This window comes from Piliocolobus tephrosceles, chromosome 1 (assembly GCF_002776525.5).
Source record: "Piliocolobus tephrosceles isolate RC106 chromosome 1, ASM277652v3, whole genome shotgun sequence".
NCBI lineage: Eukaryota > Metazoa > Chordata > Mammalia > Primates > Cercopithecidae > Piliocolobus > Piliocolobus tephrosceles.
In genome coordinates, this window is record NC_045434.1 from 131,024,322 (window position 1) to 131,037,691 (window position 13,370).

At 40.0% G+C, this 13,370-nt stretch overlaps 1 protein-coding gene and 1 pseudogene across 16 annotated transcripts in view; one reads left to right on the plus strand and one right to left on the minus strand.

Annotated features, from left to right (window-relative positions):
• Positions 1–1,795: 1,795 nt before the first annotated feature.
• Positions 1,796–2,703, minus strand: LOC111528092 (annotated as a pseudogene).
• A 1,687-nt stretch (positions 2,704–4,390) lies between these two features.
• The window catches only part of ZNF644 (zinc finger protein 644), a 102,764-nt gene continuing 93,784 nt past the window's right edge, over positions 4,391–13,370 (plus strand). For 4 of the 16 annotated variants that reach the window (XM_023194701.1, XM_023194715.1, XM_023194700.1 and 1 more), the window contains exon 1: positions 4,482–4,765. The gene's annotated coding sequence lies outside the window, so the exon portion shown is untranslated. Of the gene's footprint in view, positions 5,066–5,555; positions 6,137–13,370 lie in introns of all 16 variants that reach the window. The other 12 variants (XM_023194706.1, XM_023194717.1, XM_023194703.1 and 9 more) reach the window with 9 other exon arrangements.

Below are 13,370 nucleotides of genomic sequence, written 5' to 3' on the forward strand. Positions count from 1 at the left end.
CTGAGTAGCATAGCAAATGTGTTCTTGAATATTAGATATAATTTTCATTAAATATGTGTATACTAAATCTATTTTGTACTATGTTTTACGAGGCTTTGTTTTAATTGAGATTTGGGGAACTTTATTATCTGTTTCCTTATCTCCTCCATTCCCTGGTAAATTGAGAGTTGATTGTACCTTTTTGTCTAGCTCTTTCCTTGAAGTATAAAAGCTATTGAATAGCTTCAAGGAACTGTCTTACTCATTTTTTTCTGACAGTGCCTAGTACAGTACCTTGCACAGAGTAAACAATCAATGAATGTTGGTTGAACTGAACGGAATTATTTATTGCATACCTGCTATGTGTAAAGCTTTGTGCTCAGGTCAGCATGGGACAAAAATAAGTACAAAACTTGGTTGCTGTTTACATCATCTCTCTTTCTAATCCACACATCCTCCCTACCCCCACTCCAATGAACAAACATACTGAACTATTTGCAGTTCCACAAGAGTGACTTGCTTTACAGTTTTGGTATTAGGAGGTTGATCCAGAACTAGTGGGATACTGAGCAAAATCCAAACTTGATTTGACTTTATTACTAGTAGATTAATGTTTCATTTCTTTCTTTTTGGTTGGAATTATGAAGTATTGGAATGAGGAGAATTATTTGTTTTTATTCAACACTGAATTGCATTTTGTTTTTGAGCAAGTCACTTGAGACCACAACTTACTTTATGTTTTTTATCAGGTAATTCCATTCACTGGTAATCTGGTAATAACTAATGGATTCATATACTCTGTTAATATGGTCAGATTTTAACATATTAGCAGTAACCACATTATTAAAAAGTCAAAAAATAACAGATGCTGGTGAGGTTGCAGAGAAAAGAGAACACTAATACACTGTTGGTGGGAGTATAAATTGGTTCAACTGTTGTGGAAAGCAGTGTGACAATTTCTCAAAAAGCTGAAAACAGAACTACCATTCAACCCAGCAATCCTATCACTAGGTATGCGCCCAAAGGAATATAAATCATTCTATCATAAAGACACATGCATATGTATGCTCATTGAAGTGCCCCTCACAATAGCCAAGACTTGGAATCAACCTAAATGCCCATCAGTGGTAGACTGGATAAAGAAAATGTGGTATGTATACACCACGGAATACTATGCAGCCATGAAAAGAATGAGATCACGTCCTTTGCAGGAATATGGATGGAGCTGGAGGCCATTATCCTTAGCAAACTAATTCAGGAATAGAAAACCAAATGCTGCATGTTCTCTTATAAGTGGGAGCTAAATGATGAGAACACAGGGACACAAGAGAGGGAACAACACACACTAGGGCCCACCTGAGGTTGGAAGGTGGGAGGAGGGAGAGGATCAGAAAAAAATAACTACTGGGTACTAGGCTAAGTAACTGGTAACGAGATAATCTGTTCAAAACCCCTGTGACATGAGTTTACCTGTATAACAAAACTGCATATGTACTCCTGAACCTAAAATAAAAGTTTCAAAACAACAGCAACAACAAAAACCAGTAGCAGCCTCTTGCTTTTTCTTTCTTTAAAACATTTACCAGGTGTATTCATTGGAGCATCATTTTATTCACAATGTAGTATGAATTTTCTCCCAGAGTCAAACTGTTTTCCACATCTTGACTTTCATTCTCAACTGCGATTTCCTTAAATATTTTGGCATTGAGCCACATAACTGGTCTTTGGATTTTTCCAGTTGCCTGTATTTTTTTTTTTTTTCTGTCCATAAGTTTATTGTCTTTATCTGAAAAATCCTCATAGAAAATTGTTTGGTTTAGCTCTCAGCAGCTCACTCCTGAGCTCTGAGGAAGTTTGCCTTCATTGAGCTACCCAGTCTTTCTTCTGAGCAAGGGACATTTTGGGACAATTTCACCTCTTCTTTTTAACTTTTCTTGGGCTTCTTTTCATAGACTAGACTCTCTCATATAGCAGCATGAGCTTTCTCATACAACTCCTCCATCATGTCTGGAGTTACACTGTTCTTTATGTATTGAGAGAACTGTTTCTTGAAGCATCTTCATCTTATTCCATTAAGTAGCATATGTAATCTGAAACATTCTGGCCCATGATGTGCTTCTGGTGTTCTGCATTACATTTCTCGCTTTCAGAATCATAACCAGGGAATCATTTAGTACTGTGAGGGATAGACAAGCCTTCATGCACAGCTCCCTTCAGGACACCAAAAACTTTATTGCCAGTGATAGTTCTGGCAAGGCCTGCATCCCAATTGCAGGTAAAGGCACCTGGCTGACCATCAATGCTTACCACATTGTAGTCATCGCCAGTCACCTCCACTTGGCCTTCATAGATCTTGTCCATGCCAAACCTATTGAGAAGCCTGTGGTCCAGCAGCAGGCCAGTACAATACGCTGCAGCATAATTTGTCAGGTCAACCTTCACACCATATTTTGGCAGTTCGTGTGCATATGCCGTGCAGACTATCATATCTCCCTCTATACAGGCATAAGCAATCTGACAAATGATATCTCTGTTTGTTACACAAACTATCATCCTGTATTTGGGTGTGTTGTATTTATTTTTATCCTGTATCACCAAGCGTTTCTGAGCATAGTAATCAGTTTTACCCTCTTGTCATCTTCTAAATTTCACTTGGTATCTCTTAAATTAGGCCTTATTCTTAATAACTTTTACAAACCACATCCTGCAGAACAGAGACCCGCGTCTGCGGCCCAACAGAGACCTTACGTGTATTTTTTTTTTCTTTTTGCGTTACTTTATTCAAGTTTTCTGTCATTATGTTTCTCCCATTCATAGACAGCTTTTGAGATCTATTTTGTTTGTACAGCGTTTCATCAACTATTACTACTTCTACTATTATAATTACTGTGATTACTTTTACTGCTATTATGACTTCCACAGTATTACACGTCAGTTGCTCAGTTCTAGTGTAAAAAGCAGCTTCATTAGTGAGACAAGTTCCTGATCATGGCTGAGTTCTGAGTGGTTCTATTTGCTTGTGTGTTTTGTCTGCACATTAGTCAGTGGTGCACATTTATGACAGTTATTTTCTTAGTAACTGCTTTTACAGTGATATAATGTGAGAATTTCCATAGTGCATAATATTTTTGTTCTAAGTCCAAGAGTAAACTGAGAATGTCCAATTTTAATGGATTCTGCAAATGAAATGATACAAAGTGCACCCCTCCCCCATTGACTGCAAATGTATACGTATTTATATTTTATTGTTTACACATTCATATAAATAAAAAAGGAAGATTTGCATTTTCTTTTTTTTCTTTTTTTTTTTTTTGAGACGGAGTCTCTCTCTGCCTCCCAGGCTGGAGTGCTGCGGCAGATCTCGGCTCACTGCAAGCTCCGCCTCGCCGGTTCACGCCCTTCTCCTGTCTCAGCCTCCTGAGTAGCTGGGATAAAGAACCCAAAGAACTGTGTGACTTTGAGAAAATCACCTTACTTCTCTTTGTCTCATTGGGTTATAATGAAATCAAACAAGTTAGAACAATGCCTGGTACACAGTAAGCACTCAAGTGTTAGCTGTTAAGTAATAAAGCAATTAATGTCTTTAGTCAAATATTTGTTGTTTGGAATCTATGTTTGCTGTTGCCGAAGGCATCATTCAATAGGAAAGAGAATGTTTCTCATTCTTCTCAAATAAATGCAGTTATGGTATATTCTTCTGAATGTCAATAACATCTTGAGGGTTTGGAGGGCTACAGTGATGACAACTGTACAACTAAAGAAAACTTTTTATTTTTAATTTTTAAAATGTGTAAATAGAGGTTCAGAGAAGCTGAATAATTAAGGCGGGAACAGTAGATTTCTCAAGAACTCTTGGTTAATCTTAAACACGTTAGCAGTTTCTTGTTGGCTCAGTCGAAAATCAAAAGAATAGCCCACTCAGTGTTTCTCCGACCCCAGGATCCTGTGGTGAAGGCTTGTTAAAAATGAAAATTTCCAGAACCCTCTCAGGACTGATTCTCTGAAGGGTTAACCAGCATCTTAGGTGCTTCTTACATAACTTTAATTCGTAGAACCATGACACTTTCAGTAAGGCAGGGAGAGGGTATCCTCAGAGAGTCAAACTGCAGCAAACCTCGGCCACCTTTTAGGGCAGTCTGTACGGGTAACTGAGATGTCACACGTGATGCTCTGCCTGGCCATCAAGCAACTCCCAACAATCTGCCCCCTTAAGATCCTAAAACCTTCCCTCTGCCATTACTCCACAGTTGTGATTGGCAAATATTGCATTCTTCGGCTGTTTTCCTCAACAGGAAGAAATAACAGAGATTTTTGCAAGCTCGTGATCATGGAACTCAAACCTGGGCCTGTTCCACCTTAAAGGGCCTAGGCATGCCTAGTGCTTGGGTCTTGCAGAGTTTGGGCACCACCATATTTGGAGCGTGCCTACTTTGGGGCGGGAACCTCCTTGGGAGTGATTAGGTCAGCGCTGGGGGAGGTGACCTTGTTTGGTTTCTAGCACCCGAGAACAGTGGTGCACTGTTTCCGCTGCCCCCGTTTGTCTAATTGGCCCAGACGCTCCACCAGCGCGAAGCTTTCCGGGAGCTCCTAGCTGGCCACCCCCGCGGCCCGCAGCCCGGCAGAGGCGGGAAAGCAGCGCGCCTGCGCTGTGGGAACCGGGGCTGGAGGCGAAAAGCGGGGAGCGGAGGGGGGCCGCGGGAGCCGAGTAGCGTACAGAGCGGCGTGTGACGCGGGGACGCCGCGCGCTCCCAACGTCGCCCCGGTTTGACGCACACGGCACCAAACTGTGAGTTTCAGGGGTTATTTGGTCAGATTCGCTGGGACCCGAGTGGGTTTCGGGCCTCTGGGCTGTGGCAGCGGCGGGACTGAGGGTGGCGGAAGAACTTGGGGGACCCGGCCTCCGGTTCTCGGGCCGGGGAGCTACGCCCTAGGCTGGGTCCCAACCATCCAAAAGGACGCATTTTGCCGCACAGGCTAAGATGGCGGCGGCGGCCGAGGAGGCGGAGTTGGTGCTACACAAGGAGCCCGGGCCCCGGGTTCGGGGAGGCGGCGGCCGCAGCGGTCGCTGGGGGCCACGGAGCCTGAGGTGAGCGGCGGCCGCCGCCGCGGGGCGGGACTCGGCGGAGGGATGGCGGCGGGGGGGCTTTCCGCTGCGGCGTCGGAGGATCCGGTAGCGGACACAAAGGGGCTGAGCTGGGCACTAGACTTGGGGGTTTTGTTTAGTCACATGAAGCCGAGCAGCCAGTGAGCAGTAGGGGGAAGGGGCCGAGATCAGGCGGCTTGGGGAGCCTGGCGGTCGCCATTGCAATGCACTGAGTAACGGGGCGGGCCGAGAGCGGTCACCAACCCCTCTCGTTGAGGCTGCTTGGTTGTGGCCAGAAACGCCGGCTCCGGCATTTACTGTACACACCCCTCCCCTTACTTGGGACAGGACCGCATAGCCCTTCCCTCCCCGCGTCCTGCAAGATCTTATGCGACTAGGTGCCTGGGAAGTAACAGCAAGAGGTAAATCGCTCGAAGTGTTTGGGTTGCCAGGGGCTTGGTGGGTGTCCAGCTAAAGCTTTTTGCCTCTCCAGGTCTGATTCTCTGGCCTTTGTGTCCCTGGGAAGTTACTCTGCCAGAGGAAAGCAGGTGTGCTCCACTTCTCCCGTGAACCTGAAGATGAGTTGTCCCAGACTCTTCTCAGTGATTGGAAGCTTAGGTGGTGGAGCTAAAGGTTACTTGTTACGAGACTTCTACAGACAACTCTTGTTGGGATCCATCTATGGTTTAGCAACATTAGTGGAAAAGTTTTCTTGAACTGTATAAGTAATATTGACTTTGAATATAAAAACGTTTATATTTAGACTTCAGATTTTGTGTGATCATCAAACTCAACGAGGGGATAAACATAATTGGGGGCGAATGATGGTCCTGTCTTGTTAATACTTTCAACAGAAGTATCAGAACACCACCGTCTGTCCTGTCCAGTCCTGACTAATTCCACGCTTGTTGCATCTGGTTGGTAGATTTGTTTTAATTGTGTATTCCCTCCCTGCAGTAGTTTGCTTTAGTTGTAAACATTTTTTGGTCCCATAAGAACGAAAACGTTTCAAAAAATAGACAACTGAAGTTTCTCAAAGAAAGGAAACCTGGCTGTTTGCCTTCAGTGGCATGTGTAAGTATCTAGGGAACTTGGTGGCAGTAATACTGCATTTTAGTAGGTTTGCTAAGAAAAAACTCGTTTTTATAATAAGGCTATAATCTAGCTTAAGACTTTTTAATTGGTGAAACATAAAGCTTGATTAGTATTAATGCAGTGGTATGTATTGCTTTTAAAAGCCTTACGATTTCTAACAAAGTTGTACTGCAATTATATCATACTTTGTGTTGGTATTAACTAATGAAGTACAAAATTTTGAAACACCTAATGTTTTGTGTTGGCCATTAACAGAATTCCTTGATGGGAGGGATATTTAAACACATCAGTGTTTAGATCTCTGTGTTCAAATTGAAATTTGAATTTTTCAGCATTACTTAACTTTCATTTCCTTATTCTTTTCAGATATGTATTTTCTCTTTTTTTTTTTTTTTTAGCTTTTCTTCTAATACAGAACAGTCTTGTATTAATGAGTAGGAGACGCATTAACATTAGCAAATGTTTTCCTGGATCATATAGTTTTACTGTGGAAGGAATATCAAAGAACAACTGCTCTTACCCTCCTCTTTTACAATATATTGAGGTCCAGAGATGATTAAGTTAGTGGCATAATGGAAAATTGCCTTTCAGCCTCTACCCATTGCTCTTTGTATTTGTCATATTGCTGGGATGAGAAGGTGAATATCTACAACTAATAATGGTTAAAAAAGGGGATGTTATTGAGAATACTTGTTAATTAAATATTATTAGATTCATGAGAACTTCTGTGACAATAAGTTAAAAACTTTCGTATTGGCCGGGCACGGTGGCTCACACCTGCAATCCCAGGGCTTTGGGAGGCCGAGGTGGGCAGATCACGAGGTGAAGAGATGGAGACCAACCATCCTGGCTAACATGGTGAAGCCCTGTCTCTACTAAAAATGCAAAAATTAGCTGGGCGTAGTGGCGCGCACCTGTAGTCCCAGCTACTCGGGAGGCTGAGGCAGGAGAATCACTTGAACCCAGGAGGCAGAGGCTGCAGTGAGCTGAGATCATGCCGCTGCACTCCAGCCTGGCGACACAGTGAGACTACGTCTCAAAACAAAAACAAAAAACTTTCATATTATATGGTAACTTAGTTTTTAAAGTGACTTTCAGTGCTACAATCAGGTACAAAATACAGAAATATCGGATAGTTTCAGAGTAATGTTGCTTTTGAATTTTAAGGTTTTCCAAATGCAGTCTTGACCCAGAAATTGAAAAATTAAAAAACAACCAGGTACTTGATAAATTTCTTTGAAAGTTTGAAATAACTGCTGTTATTGCCAGTTATTACATAAGAAAAGAAATGAGATCAATGCTGAAAATAATGGTGTCTTTCATTTTGTAAGTGTTTTGGTTGGATAAACAAATGTGCCACTCAGAATGTTCCTTTTTTTAAAAACAACTTTTTAAGACTACTGCTTCTACTGAGTGGCATCTCTAAGGTCTGTCAGGAAATTGAACAAGTAGTGACTGTCATTTATGGTGGGACCCTACAGTGATCTTTAACTTCTTTGAATGTCAAATTTAGCAAAAAGTTAACTTGTTTTAAGGTTTTAAAAGTTTTTATGGGTCATTTCAGGTGCTTTTAAATTACTGATATTTGTAAGTTGATAAGCTGTTTTACAATTTTCAATATTATGTGAGTGGATTTACGTACACTTTCATTTTGTGAAAATTAGAGTCACTTTCAGGTTATTTGTAGTTATAAAGTGATCTGTCAGCTGCCAGCCTTAAACATTTTCCAGTTTTAATTTGTCATTCAAGTTATAAGAGTGTTTTGGTTGAATTGAGACTGTTAATGGGTAGCAGGAGGGGAAAAGAAAGTTTCAAGGAGAATAGAAGTGGTGGGATATCTGCAATCTAGAGAAAGGTCAGGTCCATTTTTTTCTGTCATCCTAAATACTGTTCTTTAGGGTTACTTATTTTGACCATTTTCTTAGGATGTAATTCTGGAAGGAAAAGTGAATCTTACTCTTGTGGGAAGGCTTTTCAGTCAGGTCCTAAAACGATTGTAGCTTGTAGCAAATAGAGAAATTGGCATGTTGAGTTATCTAACCCTGATTTTATAGAGCACTTGTTTTAGCCATTTTTTTAAAGTGTTTTCTAAATGTTTTCAATTAGTAACCTTGTAAAATAAAACAAGAGAATGAAGAGTGGATACTATGGATACATATTCAAATGAGCTTTTATTTACACTTATTTGTTATTTTTCTGGTGAAGAGAATGTCATAAATGGAGAATCTGTAAGTATTGAGTAAAGTTGTCAGGTATAGCATTGACTGAAGCAGTTCTAGACGTGGTGTTTTTGGTTCAGGTTTATTACAGGGAAATAAATTGCTGTTAATAGTGCAAGCCATTTACACCATTGAGTTTTGGGAGATTTGAGAATCATGGAACTGATGCTAGCACTAGCTCACCCTGCTGGTTGGCTACAAGATGTCTCCTCTTCTCCTTAAGAAACAAACATGAAGATCACAGGAGACCCCGAGGGTAGTAGAACTCTAAGTTAAATTCTGTCTTTCTTTAGGGAGAGGAAGTTCCTTCAAGGTCTTAGTTGCTGCATTCTATTTTTTTTTTTTTTTTTTTTTTTTTTGCAGATCTGCCAAGTTGAACCATAGAGTTACTATCCTTTCTTTTTCTTTCTTTTTGGTGGGGGGACAGAGTCACAGTCTGTTACCCAGGCAGGGGTGCAGTGGTGCAATGTTGGCTCTCTGCAACCTCTGCCTCCCATGTTCAGGTGATTCTCCTGCCTCAGTCTCTCAAGTAGCTGGGATTACGGGCGCCCGCCACCATGCCTGGCTAATTTTTGTATTTTCAGTAGAGATGGGGTTTCACTATGTTGGCCAGGCTGGTCTCGAACTCCTGACCTCAGGTGATCCACCTGCCTTGGCCTCCCAAAGTACTGGAATTACAGACGTGAACCACCGTGCCTGGCAGGAGTTACTGTTCTTTTTGAACTTCCTGGGAACTCTTATGTGATTATAGAGAGTTAGATTTTTTTTCTTTTAATTTCAAGATAAGAAATCCTTTGACAGTTGAGAAATGTTAGGAAAACAGCCCTGTGAATGAGACTAACTTTCCAGGAGGAAAAAAGCAGAGGATTTCAAGAGGAAGAGGACAAGGAGCCTGCCAGGGCACAAGCAGCAGCAGTGCACACTTCTCTTGGTTGGGCGAAAGTGAGACTGGATTAAGGTTAGCGTTTCTGAGAGATTTTCTTTCCACTCTCCTTCTGCTAATCTTGGCAGTACCCCTTCTGTCTGCTAGCTGTAGTCTTTCCATTTCGTTTGGAATCCTTGAAACAGATCTTGTAAGTAAAAATAAAGATAAGTGATTTGTTCCATGAAACTTAATTCTGCTAGCCTAGATTTTGGTAGAATTGAAGTTGGGTTAGAGTGATGAATGCAGATTTTATGTGTTAAGCCTTTTGGTATGTATATCTTCTTTTAAGTTGGAAATAAAGCTTTTAAAATACTTTATACAGGCCGGGTGTGGTGGCGCACACCTGTAATCCCAGCACTTTGGGAGACTGAGGTGGGTGGATCACTTGAGGTCAGGAGTTTGAGACCAGCCTGGCCAACATGATGAAACCCCGTCTCTACCAAAAATACAAAAATTAGTTGGGCGTGGTGGCACGTGCCTGTAGTCCCAGCTACTTAGTAGGCCAAGGCAGGAGAATCGCTTGAACTTGGGAGGCAGAGGCTTCAGTGAGCAGATACTGTGCCACTGCACTCTAGCCTGGGTGACAGAGTGAGACGCTGTCTCAAAAAAAAAAAGACTTTGTACAAACTCTAGAAACATAAATATGTTTTGAGCCAAATAGACAATTGAAAATAAAAAATACCTAATAAAGTGTTAAGATTAAAATTCTTTACACTTTACAAAGCATGTTTACCTGTAGTCAATCAATTTTCTATCTAATTTTTTGAAAAGATTAATATTTTACTTACAGGTATCTCTTTCCTTAGATTCTTGAGGAAGATGTTAAGTGCAGTCATGTGCAGCGTAATGGTGTTTTTTTTGGTCAGTAGTGGACTTCATTTACAATGGTGGTCCTGTAAGATTATAATACTGTATTTTTACTGTATTTTATGTTCTGTGTTTAGATACACAAATATTTAACAGTTATGTACAATTGTGTATGGTATTCAGTACAGTAACATGCTTTACAAGAGCATGTTGTGACCTAGGAACAATAGGCTATACCAAGTAGCCTAGGTGTGTAAGCAGGCTCTACCATGTAGGTTTGAGTACACTTTGTGATGTTTGCACAGTGACCAAATTGCCTAAGAACACATCTTTCAGAATGTACATCCATGCTTAAGTGATGTATGATTGTAAAACTAGTACTTTCAGAGCACCACTTAGTGGGGAGGAGAGGGGTGATTCCCAATTTATTGTTGGTTTGTGAAGGTGGGTAAAAGCCTTCACAGAGTTGGAATTGCCTTTTGTTTGCTACTGACTCACTAAATACTTTACACACAGACACACACCTGTGTGCGTATATATATATATATACACACACACACACAGAATCACAATTGCAATTGTAATTATGCATATATAAAGAGGCAGGATGTGATAAGTTTTAAAAGTGTAAGCCTTGAAGTAAAATTGGCAGGGTTCAGATTTAGCTTTGTGAGCACTAAGCAAGTGGAATTAGTAATTACCATCTTCAAAGAGGTTTACGGTTGATATTACCTAATTCGTGTGAAGTCCATAGCTTTCTGGCACACAATACTGAGTAAAGTAAGTGTTAGCTGTTAGAGTAATAATAGTTATTGTTACCATTGTTTAATTATTCTTTCTACATTAACTTGAAATTTTCACCTGTGAGTGATTTGGAGTTGTGTACTTTTGCTAATGTACCATTTTAAGCCATGCCTGTAAAGACAAGGTTGTTATAGAGGAAGTGAGAGGTAGGCGTCGAAGTGTGCCTTCTCTGATTCTAGCAGTAGAATCTTATAACCAGGTTAAATATTTCAGGAATGCATTCCCAGCACTGTCAGCAGATGAGTAGATGCACTTGGGAATGAGTACATTTTAATGAAGTTATTTCCCAACCAGTGCATTGGTTTGTCTTTGTTATACATCCTGAATTTCTTCACTCTCCTTTCAGTTTTTGACTGTGAGGCCATGTGGTGACCTCATTAGCAGAGAGAAAAAGGTCAATGACTATGCGTATTTGTAATGTACATATAAACCCAAGATGAGAGTGAGGAGTGACTGGTAGGTAGCTAGATTGAGAAGGGTGGAATATAATCTTTTCATTGGATTGTCTGAGTTGGGAATTTCCCAAACAGCATTTCCTTTTGCTGTTTTCCTCTCCACGCTTTGTTTTGTATATGTCTGTGCTGGTACGGTGTTAAAGTTATCAGTTCCCCCTCTTTAATTTTCTTTCTACCACCAACCTCCTAGCACAAACACAGATTTTAAGCTTACAAGCAAATTTGTCAAAGACAGCTGATAAAAATAATTTTAGGTTCACCTGAGGAGGGGTGCTAGTATGAAATTGTAAGTTTTTCATTTATGCTTGGAAAATATTTACAGCAATTTGGAAAGTGGGGGGGGGAAGTCACCCATAATCTTATTACCATTATATAATTATTAGTATTAAAGACAGATGACATTAAGTAAGCATCTACTATATTCTTTTAATAATCCTGTGATGTATATATTCCCACTTTACATGTGAGGAAACACATCCACTTAATAGTGTAGCAGCCAAGTTTGAACCTAGGTACATCTTGAGAAAGGTCTGGAGAGGAGACCTTTCTGTTCTACCTTCCTATTCTTCTTATATATATATATATCCTTTTACCTAGTTGTTACACAACTTGTAAGTTTCATCTGCTAGTTTTAAAACTTAGCATTATAAAAACATTTTTCTCCCTACCCTTATTTCAAGTGGTGTCATATTGCTCACATTGTCTATTCATACCACCATATAAAGGCTCTTTGTCTTGGCTGCTGGACATTGATACAATGATATTGACCAAAATGGATGCTGCCCTTTACTGAGTGACTAAGATGAAAAAAACAGACTTAATCAGAACTAATACGTTATGGGATTTGGATTGCTACAGGTTTAATCATGCCATCTATCCTTGCTGGTGGGACATTTGAACTTAGAATTGGATATAAGTAAAATACAGATGACAAATTGAATAATTTATAGCTATCTGAAAACAACTTTTTAAAATATATTTTAACACTTTGAAATGCCTGTGCTTCCTTGTGAAAAATCTTAAAGGGATATTAAAATCAAATGGGCACTTAAAACTTATCTAGTTACTATTAGTAATTCCTAATATAATTTTATTTAATTTATAAAAGAAAAAAGCGAATTCTGGCACTCATTGGGAAGATGGCATTATATGTTGAGATAATTTGTGGGACATAGTGACTATAGTTAATATTGCATACTTCAAAGTTGCTAGGAGAGTACATTTTAAGTGTTAACACCACAAAATATAACTATGTGAGGTAATCTGTATGTTAATTAGCTAAATTTAACCATTGCATAATTTATATGTTTTTCAAAATGTGTTGTACACCATAAATATATACAATTTGTATTAGTTTAAGAAGAAGAAAAAGATAATTTGTGGGCATTTATAAATAGATTGTATGGGTCAGCACTGCACAATAGAAATATAAGTTGAGTCACAAATGCAATTTTAGATTTTCTATAGCTACATCAAAAAATAAAAATAAATAGGTGAAATTTTATTAATGGATTTTTATTTAACGCAGCATATTTCAAGTACTATTATTTCAACATATAAACATGATTGAACTATTTTACATTTTTTATTTTTTTAACCATATTAAGTCTTCAAAATCTGTTGATACTACATACTTAAAGCACATCTCAATTCAGACTAGCCAGACTTCAGGTATTCAGTAGCCACATAGAGTTACTGTGTTGGACAGTGCAATTACAGATAGTAAGTCCTATAGGGGTACAGAGAAAGAATAATACAGAAATTAGGCCGGGCGCGGTGGCTCAAGCCTGTAATCCCAGCACTTTGGGAGGCCGAGACGGGCGGATCACGAGGTCAGGAGATCGAGACCATCCTGGCTAACACAGTGAAACCCCGTCTCTACTAAAAAATACAAAAAACTAGCCGGGCGAGGTGGCGGGCGCCTGTAGTCCCAGCTACTCAGGAGGCTGAGGCAGGAGAATGGCATAAACCCGGGAGGTGGAGCTTGCAGTGAGCTGAGATCC